Here is a 14117-nt window from a genome sequence, read left to right as displayed (position 1 = left end):
AGTAGAAAAAGACAAGATCTCCTGAGTGAATTGGGAGCATGGGGACTTTGGGGGAAGGGTTCAAGGGAAGGGCAGAGGCAGGGAGGAGAGCAGATGAAAATGTAGAGCTCAATAAAAATCAATTAAAATATGTTAATGTTTAGATAATGTATAGAAATTGTCTGACAGAAGGTTGACACTAGCAATGAATTCCTGAATCTTATATGTTTGATAAGACAAATTTAGAGTTTGATAGAGGTGAATCCTCTAGAACAATTCACAAGTGTGCATTTCCTACCCTGGTGATCCTCTATTACATTAATAAGGAGCTATATTAGCCATTGAAGTATTCATAGCACAAAGTATTAATTGCTTGTTTACCATTAGCTCATTGCTAATGAATTCTCTTGACAGAAACGTGGCTCAAAGATACAGTCCAGTACTTTCTCCCTTAACCTTTGGTTTACAGAGGTCATAGTCAAGGATGGGATTTGATCCTTTCCCTCCCCCCAGGCACCTATGATGCGGACTTGAATCAGTTAGAATTCACATTCCAAAGATGGGTAAAACTGGGAAATGGAGATGTGTTCATCCCAAGGCAGCTGCAATCATCTGTTATGTTGCAGAAGCACAGGCTTTATTAAAATTAATAAAAAAGGGAGGAATTGTGGAGGCCCAAAGAGGCCACAGGTCAGAGAGTTTGACTTGTTTTTACTTCATTCAAGATTATTGCACTCCTAACTCAAACAAAGGTCCCACTTAGTTGTAAAGCAGAGTTCTGCTCTCTCAAGGCCATTAAGTTAGTTGCCAGACCTCTTGCTCCTGAAATGGGGAAGGGATTGGTTCCTACCTAAAACAAAAATCTAAGGATCCAACTAAGTTCTAGTTCCCTTTATGGAAATAACTTGGGATTCCACCCAGGGAGTGGTTTGCCTACAGAATGTTTGGTCTAGGGCATAAGTACAGGGCATGAGCAATGAACATACCCCATGACTTTCAATTTGTATGTTAATGTGGTCCTTTTGTTCTACTCTATCTTTTGAAATTGGGGGTACATTAAGCTGTTGGAAAATAAAACATGGACGAATTTTCAGTACTCACTGAAACTACATCCTGATACTATCCTATGTGTTTCTACATTTTATTATTTTCATTGGAGTCTTTGTATTCTTTACTATATTTCTAAATTTCCAAGCCTCCACTCTGGAAGAAAGGTATTTTTGTCAAAGCTGGTCACCAACAAGTTTTAATAATAAAAAACTGAGTCAGATATTGGGGTAAATGCTGAAAGTTCAGAGATACAAAGGAACAAGCCACATCACTTCTTACCTTGCCAACTTTTCAGCTGAAAGGGAGCCAAACTCCTGTCTCCACCCTGCCTTATAACTTCCTCTTTCTACTCAACCTTATCATTTCATTTCCTTCACCCACACGCTGGGATTAAATGTGTGTGCCATGACTGGCTGGGTTAACTAGTGGCTAGCTCCACACTCTGTTCTCTGTATAATCTTTATTTGTTAGAGTGCAAACAAAATATCACCAAAACTACTATTCTAATGCCCCCCCCACTTAAGGGAAAAACTGTAAATCATTTAAGAATAATATCAGGAATGAGAACTTTCAAGTACCTCTGATTTCTCTGACCTCTGTCAAAGATGTTGCCAAAAGGATACTTGTGGCCTTTAGCCAAGATAGAAACTGTTCACTTTTCTTTTGGCGATTACACTACCTTGTTAATTTCTACCTTTTCTTTTTCATCATTCTTTCCAGTAAAGAAGTGAACCTTGTGGCCATTACAGAATTCAGTCAGTGTCTGATCTGGAGTCTTAAGATGAGTGGGTACATCAGATGTGGCAGTTGCAGTACCCCTCAAGAGGGCTATCAAAAATAAGTCAAAGTATACCAGTATATCAGTGATTTTACTTTCATGACTGTTAGATTTAGGGAGGAAATGATGTGAAGGAGAAATAAAGGTAAGTGATATTGGAGTTACTTGATCTAGGCAGGGAACCAGGAGGAATCAGAACAGAGAATATTTTTAAATGTACAAATGAAAGCCCATTAGAATCTCTTGATGTGTGAACTCTCCTTATTTGCTCCTTTGCTGACCTTGTCTTATGAAAATACTAAAGGTTAGCCGCTTGCGATAACAAACATTCACAAAGAACATTGAGTCAAGTATTTTAAATTTTGTTTGCAATTAATAACTGCTATCATCCTATTTTTTTCCTCAAATCTGCTTCACATTTCAAAAATTGTAGTAAGTATGATATGCATGTAGTTTATTTCTAATCAGCCTTTCAAAGATGAATTTTAGATGTCAACCTACTGGAAAATAAAGTTTAAAGAACTGATAAGATTTGCAGAACAAATATGCTTATAAATTTGCATTAACTTCCCTCTGAGAAGTATTGACAATCCAAGAAATTCAATTATCTTTGTTTTACCAAATGAAATGTGTAACTAATGCTTTGATTGCTAAATTGCTACATACTGCCAACTTTAGTAAGTTAAGTGTATATGAGAACAGACACTAATTCCAAATTGTGACATTAAAATTAATTAATAAGCACCAAAACATTGTTTCTGTATAGCTCCCATGTAAAACATGTTGCTAAAATATTTCTGAACAATAAATAACAATTCAATTTCAAGGATTCCTGGGAGTATTGAAGTAGAAATGCTTTTGGTGGAATTTTCAAACAGGGTAAATGCTTCCCTATTTGAAGGAGCCCACAGTGATGAATGTAGAAAACAAAGTGATTGCAGTCTTAAACTGTCATTTGTAGAGGCCTATGGCACTATAGCAATTTTCATGTCATAGAATGTCATAGAAGATATGAGTCTACCTACTGCCATTCTCAGTTATTATGCATTATGAAATTTAATGTTCAATATATTACTTTGTAATGTGACCTGTCTTTTCATGGCTAATGACACACTGTAACAATGGAGTGGTACTGACAGAATTTAAATTTAGTTTTCTAGAAGAAAAAATTTCTTCTCAGGGTGACAATTTAAAGTGAAAATACTAGGAATTACCCTTATTCTATCTGCACAACTCTACTAGTACTAGGCACATGAAAATTCATTTGGAATGTTTGATCATGGAAGTTTAAGTGTCTTAGTTAGGGTTTTTATTGTTTCAGTGAAACAACATGGCCAAAAGAAAGTTTACGAGGATAGTGTTTATAGAGCATGCTTTCTTAGACTGCAAGCTAACAAATCATGACACAGACACTTATTATTAAATATGATGACTTGGCCTTAGCTTAGGCTTGATTCTAACTAGTCTTTTTAAACTTAACCCATTTCTGTTAATATATGTACTGTGCCAAGACTCATTTACCTCATCTAAATACTGCCCATCTTGCTATTCTCCTTTTTTGTCTGTCTATATGACCCTTAGTTGACTGGATCTCAAACTTCTGGTCCTTTCTCTCTTCCCAACAGGCTCTCATATCCTTCCTCTGCCTAACTATTGATTATTCAACTTTTTAAAAAATTAATCAGATGTCTTAAGGAGACAAAAGAGCACCACCCCTTTACATAGCTAAACAGATGCAGCATAAACAAAAACAACACACCTTTACATATCTAAACAATTATTCTGCAACACAAAAGTGTAACAAATCTTAGTTAAACAAATATTATATTCCACAACATCTCTCCCTTTATGTCTAAATAAAAATGTTGTAGGAGCTGCAGGCTGCTTTCTGCCACCCAGCTCCTGGCTGCCTGGCTAGCTTATGCCCCAAAATAACAACACACAAACTGTATTCTTTTAAACACTGCCTTGCCCATTATATCTAGCCTCTTCTAGGCTAATTCTCATGTATTAATTTAGCCCATTTCTAAGAATCTGTGTAGCACCGCTAGGTGTGCTTACCAGGAAAGATTCGGCATGTCTTACCTGGCGGCTTGCTTCATCGCCTCTGCCTGGGAGAGGGGAGCATGACATCTGAGCTCACTTCCTCTTCCTCCCAGCATTCTGTTCTGTTTACTCCACTCACCTATGTTTTAATCTATCAGGGCCAAACAGTTTTTTTATTAATTAACCAATGACCTTCCTCCATCATTTCCCCTTTTTCTTTTTAAACAAAAAAGGGAAGGCTTTAACTCTAACATAGCAAAATTACATATAACAAAACAGTTATCAAGTAAAAATTACAACATTTACATCTATTTTATCTTTATCATAACTAAGGAAAACTATAACTAACTATTCTTCAACTCTATCAAAGACTCCAGAAGGATATAACATTACCTAAGTAAATGAGAATTAAGCAACTTACAAAACTCTAGAAATGATAGAGACATCTCGCTGCCTGGACAGTCACACAAAGAAGTTCTTTTGTACTGCTGGGGCATCCATCTTCGGCCTTCAGGCCCATATATCCAAAGACATTTCCATGAAGCAGGAAATATCAAAGGCAGTTCAGTCACTATCTGCTGTGTCCTGCAGAATGTCTCGCAGACTCTTTCATGAATCAGGAACCCCGAAAGACCATCTCACCTTTAGGCAAGTTCAGCAGTCCTCTCTCTGCAGGTTCTCTGTGTCCAGTTCATGTCCAGGCAAGAGCAGTTTCTTGTCCAAATGGCTATCAAAGTCCATAAGGAGCCTCTTCAATGACCATCTTCCTCTTGAAGTAGCTGGGGCTGCCAGTAGCAGACGTGTCTCATTGCCATGAAGAACCCTAAGTTATTAAAACATTAAATGCCATGTTCTGTAGTCTTTGAAAGGTATGAAGAATGCCTATCTAATTGAAATATATCTCTATATATCTAGAAAATCCAACTAACATGACTATAAGCTTGACCATTATTGATGATTATCCATTAACAACCTATATTTCCTAATTATACATTACATTTTTAAAATGAACTATACAATCACAATACCTTAATTAAGAGCAGAAATACATATACATATAGCAAAATTGACCTTAAAATCCATACAAATGCAAATTATTCATATCTATATAATATCCCCTTTAAATGTAAAAGAACATTTATAAACCATATTTGGGAACATGGGTGCAGTTTTTTTTTTCTCTCCAAACTGCTTCCTGCTGAATGGGGGCTCCGTTATTTAAGTCTTTTATGGTATAACCTGTATGTCAGGGTCATCTCAGTTGGCATTGAGTGAAGTAATTTTTTGAGGGTGTTCACAGCAACCTTTCAGGAGGGCATGGTCTATCATACCATATTGGGATAGAAGCAATCCATAGAGTCTCATCCTCTGTGAAAACAAAAGAAGACCCTCTCCAAAGCATCATATCCTTAGACCCAAATTCAGAAATCATAATACCCTTATATCCATTTTGGTTTAGCTTGGCAGCCCATATAATGAAATGTCTCGCTGTACTTAGCTCCTTCACAGTCAAAAATTTTAAAGAAAACACAATATACAGAATCCAGACTCTCTGTGAATTTTCCACTGTTACATGGCTTATTTTTCTTTATTTCTTTTAATCTCTTAACTATCTGTACTCTGTCTCTTTAAAGACTTTATCCCCCCCTTTTTTAAGGGCATTAACTTTATTCTTTATATTCTTTTTCTTTTCTCTCCCAAGCCTACATACATTTATCCAACACTGTGATCCATTTAGTGGTCTGAATCTCTCCTATTGTGAATCTGTAATTTTTTTTTTTATCCAGGAGCACTTTGTTTTGTGCCTTTAACTCACTAAGCACTTAAGAATCTAAGCTGTGACATTCCTAGGTCAAAAACAGGTACTGCCAGCTTGCCCCACCCAGTACAACATGGCAGAACCACTTGTAACTGAATCATTTATGCCTCTGAGCTGCAGGATGAAGGGCTACTCTGGATGTTGGCTCCACTTTTCTCCAATTTTAAAATGGAAGACATACCATTTTCTACTAGCTCTGGGGCTGCCAGGTAGTAGCAGCACTCAGCACTTTAACTCTGAGTCTGAGCGTGCAGCACAGAAACTCTTTTCATCCAAGTTACAGCCAAATCTGACCCACAGAGCAGTCTGAAAACATATCTCTGTATGGCGGCAGGAATCCGCCATGTTCTTCCACCCTAAGCCTGATTCTGCGGTTTGCCCAGGTGCAGGCGGGGAGTGCTGAGCCATTGGGATGGTCTCAGAGCACTCTCCTTCCGATCCCAAGCAGGAGCACAAACATCCAGTCCCATAAAAGCCATTGGAATGCTTTAAAGCCAGAGTTTGCACTGGCGGCACAGCCCCAGGAAGCAGCGCTTTAAAATGACACAGCTTTTTTTATTTTTATTTTTTTTTTTTGCTGCTGATGCTGAATATCAGGAAATCTCCCTACTGCATATCCTAGTAACAGCAAAGAGCTGTATTAAACTCTCTCTCAGGTTTTTAAGTGGATTTAGTCCATCACGTTGGGTGCCACTCTGTTGTAGGAGCTGTGGGCTGCTTTCTGCCACCCAGCTCCTGGCTGCCTGGCTAGCTTATGCCCCAAAATAACAACACACAAATTGTATTCTTTTAAACACTGCCTGGCCCATTATATCTAGCCTCTTCTAGGCTAATTGTCACGTATTAATTTAGCCCATTTCTAATAATCTGTGTAGCACCGCTAGGTGCGCTTACCAGGAAAGATTCAGCATGTATTACCTGGCGGCTTGCTTCATCACCTCTGCCTGGGAGAGGGGAGCATGGCATCTGAGCTCACTTCCTCTTCCTCCCAGTATTCTGTTCTGTTTACTCCACTCACCTATGTTTTAACCTATCAGGGCCAAGCAGTTTCTTTATTAATTAACCATTGACCTTCCTCCATCATAAAAAGGAAAAGTTTTAACTTTAACATAGTAAAACTATATACAATACAAACAATTATCAAGTAAGAATTACATTTACAATATTCAATACATTTGTATTTGGTAAACTCAGAGAAAATCCTTCATATTTACCCTATCTTGGTGAGTCTAAAGTTTTGTACCTAATTTATATCTAAGGAAAACTGTTACTATAACTATCCAGTCTTCAACCCCATCAAACATCCCAAAGGATATAATATTACCTGATTAAATAGGAAATGTAGTGAAAGATAGTTCCAAAACTATAGAAATGACAGACACATCTGACTGCTTAGACAGTCACCCAAGTTTCCTCTGCAATGTTGGGACATCCATCTTCGGCTTACAGGCCAAGCATATCTGGTAGGCTTTTTTAGGATGCAGGAATATTGAAGGACCCTCCCACCTTCTTCTGGCAACATTCATCAGTCTTTTTAGATTGTGTCTTGCTTGTCTAGATTGGATGCTATACTGTCAACAGTTGATGCAATGGCAGTTTTCTTTTCAAAATGGCTAGCTTTGTCAAAATGAAAACAAACTCCATATGAAGGATCTTTAATGCTCAATGTCCTTTTATAAAGTAAATTGGGGCTGCTAGTAGCATAGGAGTCTTACTTTCATGAAAAGCCTTAGGTTATTAAACATTTTAAATATGTTCCATAGGTCTCTGAAATGTGTCAAGGCTACTTATCTATCTTAATATATCTGTGCTTAACCTTGAAAACATACTTAATATGACTATAAGTTTTATCATTATAGATGACTAACTACTAATCTGTATTACTTAATTATACATTACTTAATTAATGAACTGCATAGGTAAAATACCTTAAACAAGAATGGAAATATATACACAGTATAACAAAAATAACCTTAAACTTGTATTAATATGCAAAAATCCATACCATTGTGAATTATTTGAGACTAGTAGTTGCCTTTTTAGATTGAAAGTAGGCTCAATAATCTATCAAAAATATTATTTAATTTGTATCAATATACAAAAATTCATACCAATGTAAAATATTTGAGATTAATAATTGCTTTTAGTTTAAAGTAGATTCAATAATCTACTCTTTTATCCTACCATTTCCATATTATCCTTCTTTCTCATAAAGATATTCTTGAGTCTTACTTCCTTGCTTAGTTTCCAACATTACTATGAACTGTAGGAATTTGGAACAAACCATCCTAAACATCAACAAGTGTTCATAACTGACAAAATGTCCAAAATCCACCCATCCTACCTTTTGTGTATATGGGCAGGAAAACTAGTAACATTTGTTGTTATATATCACCTGTCTTGTTTTTTTTTCATTATTTATTTCCTTATGCTTGTAGTCAAAATGTTGAGCAGGTCTCCCTGATTAAATCAAATGTCTATTAACCTTGCAGGTTAGATAGATCCAAATTTACAACCCTTCATTTCTTGTGAAAATAAAATCAAAACGTCTTTCCCAATGCAATGCATTTTCTAAATTCCATTTTAAAGTTAAGACATCCCTAAAGATCTAATCTGGTTTACTTCAATGTCTCTCAACATCTGTCATTCACTCATCAGCATTCAAAAAGTTCAAGGTCACCACAACACTATGCGTTATCCAGACTCCCTGTATATATATATTTTTTATCATCACACCACTTTTTCATTTATATTTCTTTACTGTCTGATGTGGGATACCCTCTGTATTCAGTAAATGTACTTTATTACCATTGGTTAATAATGAAGCTAATTTGGCCAATAGCCAGGCAGAATAGAGCCAGACAGGAAATTCAAGCAAAAAGTCTGAGAGACCTCCAAAGCTACTAGAGAGACAAGATGAAAGGTAACAAGCCACGAGCCTCATGGTAAAATACAAAATAAAATAAATGGGTTAATTTAAGTTGTAAGAGCAAGTTAATAATAAGCTTGAGCAAATAGATGAAACAGTGTGTAACCAATGTTAAGCTTTAGAGTGGTTATTTGGGCTATGGATTTTTATAGACAATGGTTTTTAGTATCCCTTAACTACCCAAGACTAATTTGTATTCACATGACACAAAATGACAACAAATTTTCAGGGTACTTCAAGAAGGTTAATCTCCATGGATCCACCATTTATCATGGAATGGTGCCCTAGGATTTGACCTTGCAACTGGCCATCCTATCAAGTTCTAGAAGGAACAAACCCAGTTCTTACTGATGTCAGGTATATGGATGGTACCAACAAGGGCTTAAAACAGGGAGGAGTGGTGGTGAAGACATAAATAAACACAAACATTTTGTGTCTAGAAAGGGAAGGAGGAAGTTGAAAGTGGTTTCAACTAAAAGCTGAATGGCTAGTATTAGCATACGACCATGATGATCTGTTCTGATAATTGTGTGGTATGTAAATGTCTGACTATGTTGATGACACAATGGAAGAGTAAAAATTGGGAAGTAGGGGGGAGACCTCATCAGGGTAACAGTTGAAGAAAGAAATGTACCATGAGTTTCTTTTTATTTTATTGAGAATAAGAAAAAAAAGTTTCCACCTCCTCCCAGCCTCCCATTTCCCTCCTCCTCCCCCCATTCTTCTCCCCCTCCCCCCACTCTACTTCCCCTCCCCCACTCCTCTCCCCCTCCCTCTCCAATCCAAAGAGCAGTCATGGTTCCCTGCCCTGTGGAAAGTCCAAGGTCCTCCCCCCTCCGTCCATGTCTAGGAAGGTGAACATCCAAACTGGCTAGGCTCCCACCAAGCCGGAACATGAAGTAGGATCAAAACCCAGTGCCATTGTCCTTGGCTTCTCATCAGCCCTCATTATCCGCCATGTTCAGGGAGTCCGGTTTTATCCCATGCTTTTTCAGTCGCAGTCCAGCTGGCCTTGGTGAGCTCCCAATAGATCAGCCCCACTGTCTCAGTGGGTGGGTGCACCCCCCGTGGTCCTGACATCCTTGCTCGTGTTTTCCTTGCTCTTGGATTGGGAGGATCAACATAGTAAAAATGGCAATTCTACCAAAGGCAATTTATAGATTCAATGCAATTCCCATCAAGGTCCCATCAAAATTCTTCACAGATCTTGAGAGGACAATAATCAATTTTATATGGAAAAATAAAAAAAAACCCAGGATAGCCAAAACAATCCTATACAATAAAGGATCTTCTGGAGGCATTACTATCCTTGACTTCAAACTCTATCACAGAGCTACAGTAATGAAAACAGTGTGGTATTGGCATAAAAACAGAGAAGTCGACCAATGGAATTGCATAGAAGACCCGGAATTTAATCCCCAAACCTATGAACACCTCATTTTCGATAAAGGAGCTAAAAGTATACAATGGAAGAAAGAAAGCATCTTCAACAAATGGTGCTGGCACAACTGGATGTCAACCTGTAAAAGATTGAAATTAGACCCATATCTATCACCTTGCACAAAACTCAAGTCCAAATGGATCAAAGACCTCAATATCAGTCCGAACACACTGAACCTGATAGAAGAGAAAGTGGGAAGTACCCTACAACAGATGGGCACAGGAGATCGCTTCTTAAGTATAACCCCAGCAGCACAGACACTAAGGACAACATTGAATAAATGGGACCTACTAAAGCTGAGAAGCTTCTGTAAAGCAAAGGACACTGTCACTAAGACAAAAAGGCAACCTACTGACTGGGAGAAGATCTTCACCAACCCCGTAACAGACAAAGGTCTGATCTCCAAAATATATAGAGAACTCAAGAAACTAGACTCTAAAATGCTAATTAACCCAATTAAAAAATGGGGCACTGAACTGAACAGAAAATTCTCAAAAGAAGAAGTTCAAATGGCCAAAAGACACCTAAGGTCATGCTCAACCTCATTAGCAATCAGGGAAATGCAAATCAAAACAACTTTGAGATATCATCTCACACCTGTCAGAATGGCTAAAATCAAAAGCACCGATGATAGCCTTTGCTGGAGAGGCTGTGGAGGAAGGGGTACCCTCATCCATTGCTGGTGGGAATGCAATCTTGTGCAACCACTTTGTAAATCAGTGTTTCGGTTTCTCAGGAAATTCGGGATCAACCTACCCCTGGACTCAGCAATACCACTCTTGGGAATACACCCAAGAGATGCCCTATCATATGACAAAAGCATTTGTTCAACTATGTTCATAAGTTTCAACAGGAGCCCGAGCCACAGGTGAATTTTCAGGTGTCAGCTCACAACTGTATGAGTCCTGTCGGAAATCATGAAACTGATAACCTTACAAAGGAGAAAGCCAGATGCCCCCAGGTGACACTTCTAGTAGATCACTGGATTCATATGAAGTCTGGGGACTAGCATGGATAGAAAATAGAAAAAAGTTGCTAGTAATCCAGTAAAATACTCTATTCACTCACAATTTTGTCTAGTCCTTTGAGGCCTGGCCCATTAACAGAATGGTTAGATGGATGCTAAAATGTGACATGTACAAAAGAAGCATACACTACAAGGAATTCACATATGAATTATATATTGTTCCTGCTATCTAGAAAGATTTTAAGTATATTTTCTACTGTATAGATTTTGTCAAAGGATTTAAACAGGCCTTTCCCTGCAAGAGAGAAATAAGGCTACCATCAAGGACCTTACCCAACTCAGTGTTATGTATGGATACCTATGTACAATTGATAGTGACAGAGACACACATTTCAGGAACATTAATATGCAAACCTAGACTGGAGACACTAATGTATAATGGTACTTACACCTCCCCTAAAATCATAAAATGGCAGGGTTAATTGGGAGAAAAAAAATGGGTTGTTAAAACAAGAATACATAGGTAGAAGAAATTACTCCATGAAATGATATGATTTCAAAATGAGAATCCTAGTGCCAGGGCTGAGATGGTCTTTCATGAGATGCTGGCCATGGAGATCCCAGAGGATCCCAAAGCTAATTTTGTTTGCATGTCAGAACTAGATGGTAAAACCTTATTACTTAAGACATTGCATGTTATGAACATGAATCAGGAAAAATTTGAGCTGGAATATTTTGGAAATCCCCATCCATCCCACATTGACTGACATTCATAATACCTGAAGATGATTTGCAGATTGCTGGAGAAGAATTATTGCCAACAACCCAGTTCAATTTTGCACCCAGACAAAAAAAAAATCTAGACATGTTAAACACGACATTCCTGTATATGCAATAGAGGAAGTATTTAACACTTTCTAAAGAAAATATGTTAATTTTTAAGATATCTGAATTAAAATATATAAAATCTAAGACAAAAATTACATACATAATTATTCACACCAGATTTACCCTGAGTTAAATACATGGTATAGGTGAAGTATGTTTTCAGTGTTTCCATATGCTCACAAATAACCAACTTACTAATTGAAATGAGACGAAAGCTGACAAGATAATGTATTCTTTAGTTTCTAATTGTATGCATTTTAAGAATTCACAGTATCTTTTATAGGTGATTTCAGGTTATGGAATTATTATTTAGAATTCAATGTTTGCACATGGGCAAGTTAGGAGCAAAATACAGCCCAAGAAAAAGAATCTTTTGTTACTATAGGGTTTTATTATCTAAGTGCAGCTTACACTTTGAGTAATGGTAATAGGTCACTTACAGAGGTAGAAATGGGAAAATTTTGATTATCTTACTGTGTTGAAAGGAGGAAGGAGGACCTAGAATAAGAAAAAAAAAAGGTAAAAAAGGATGCATACATGGTAAATAAAATATGTATATATGTCACAGTTTTGTTTTTTGCCTTAGAAGGCCTCTTCTACTAACTCTCATAAATGCTATGCCCTCAAGGCTCTATTTCCTTAGGCTACAGTCAGGTATTCAAGATACTAATGCTCCAGTCATACCAACAATCATGAAACTGTATTTTGTGCTTTGAAATGTTCCAGTTACTAATCAGACTTCATCAAAAGAACTGCACTCTCTTGTTTATTTGTTCATTATGATAATGTAGAATGCCAGTCCAGGTGATGGAATATATAGACTCCAGTAAATAAATAATGTATACATATAAACATACATATATAACTATATATTAATATATCTAACTTCTGATTAGTAGATATGTCAATAGATTTTTCTTGTCTAGACTGTCCAAAACTTATCTTTTATTAGAATATAACTAATTCATTATAATCATGTACTTTTATTTGGTCCTATATATTGAATTAGTAACTTTCATGTAAATTTATTAAAGGTGAGTATTTTTCTGTCTCTTAGTTTACCAGAAAATAATTTATATTGAAGTAGATTTGTAATAAGTATCAATTTTTATTTAAAATAATTTGAGTAATCACAATGTATCACAATTTACTCTATACCATGATAATAATGAGCATTATTTTGTTTCAGAGTTTTAGTAAACATAGTTTAAAAGGGAAAATGCAAATCAATAATTAATGCTATGTGGTGGTGGTATACATCTTTAACCCCAGCAGGGGATTGGAAGACAAAGCCAGGTGCATCTCTATAAGTTTGAGGCCAGCCTGTTCTACAGGGTGAGTTCCAGGACAGTTAGGGCTACATAGAGAAACTGTCTCAAAACACCAACATATGAACAAACAAACAAGGAACTGGACATCACACTTGACAGAATAGTGTAAGAGAATGCTTTATAAAGGTGCTGATATGTATTATGTATATTGAACTTTAAATTATTACTAACAGTTAATAATGTAAATAAAATGTTATTACAGATTTCAGGAACAGTTTCTAAGATGATATCTTAAGCCAAAACACAGTGAAAAGCAGGAAAGACATTTTTTGGTTATTTTTAATTCAGGTGAAACACGAATATGAAAAATTCCAGAAAAAAACAACAAAATGAAGAATGAACCTTAATTGAACTAAAGTATTATTAAAATGTAATGGTAAAGTCACTAAATAATGGCATTGTACAGGAAATTCTCTTAATTGAGATAGTCCATTCCTGAGGGATATTCCTAAGACACAGGAAGTAAGTAAAAAAACAAGTTTCAGGTTTCTGAAACTTATTAGCCTCAAAAAGTGTTTCTACAGGCTTATACAAGCAGTAAGGTCTTCTAGAGTGGTGTCAATCCAACTTTCAGGCAGTTTTATAGATGAAGTTTGGTGATTCAACATTCTTGCTGGGATGGACCTTTTGATGTATGGCCATGTTTAAGTTACTCATGCTCCTATATGTAACCTCTTCCTCAAACTCATGTAATGAAGTTCCAATAAACTCTTGGCTTCACCAAGTTTATTTGATAGGAATCAATACTTTGTTCCATTATTGGTACCCTACTAGTAGTGAGTAGACATTTGTTCATATTTATCCAGGAAAGTAAAAATTGCTAGTGTTATTTGGTACCCTCTTTCCTAACTAACTATGCCTATTTTAACTTAGGATCATGTTTTTTAAA

The sequence above is a fragment of the Alexandromys fortis genome, unplaced genomic scaffold (assembly GCF_014885135.2).
Source record: "Alexandromys fortis isolate MF-2015 unplaced genomic scaffold, M_Fortis_MF-2015_v1.1 scaffold_230, whole genome shotgun sequence".
Lineage (NCBI taxonomy): Eukaryota > Metazoa > Chordata > Mammalia > Rodentia > Cricetidae > Alexandromys > Alexandromys fortis.
The sequence above is the reverse complement of the archived record's forward strand: the minus strand, read 5'-3'. Positions refer to the sequence as shown.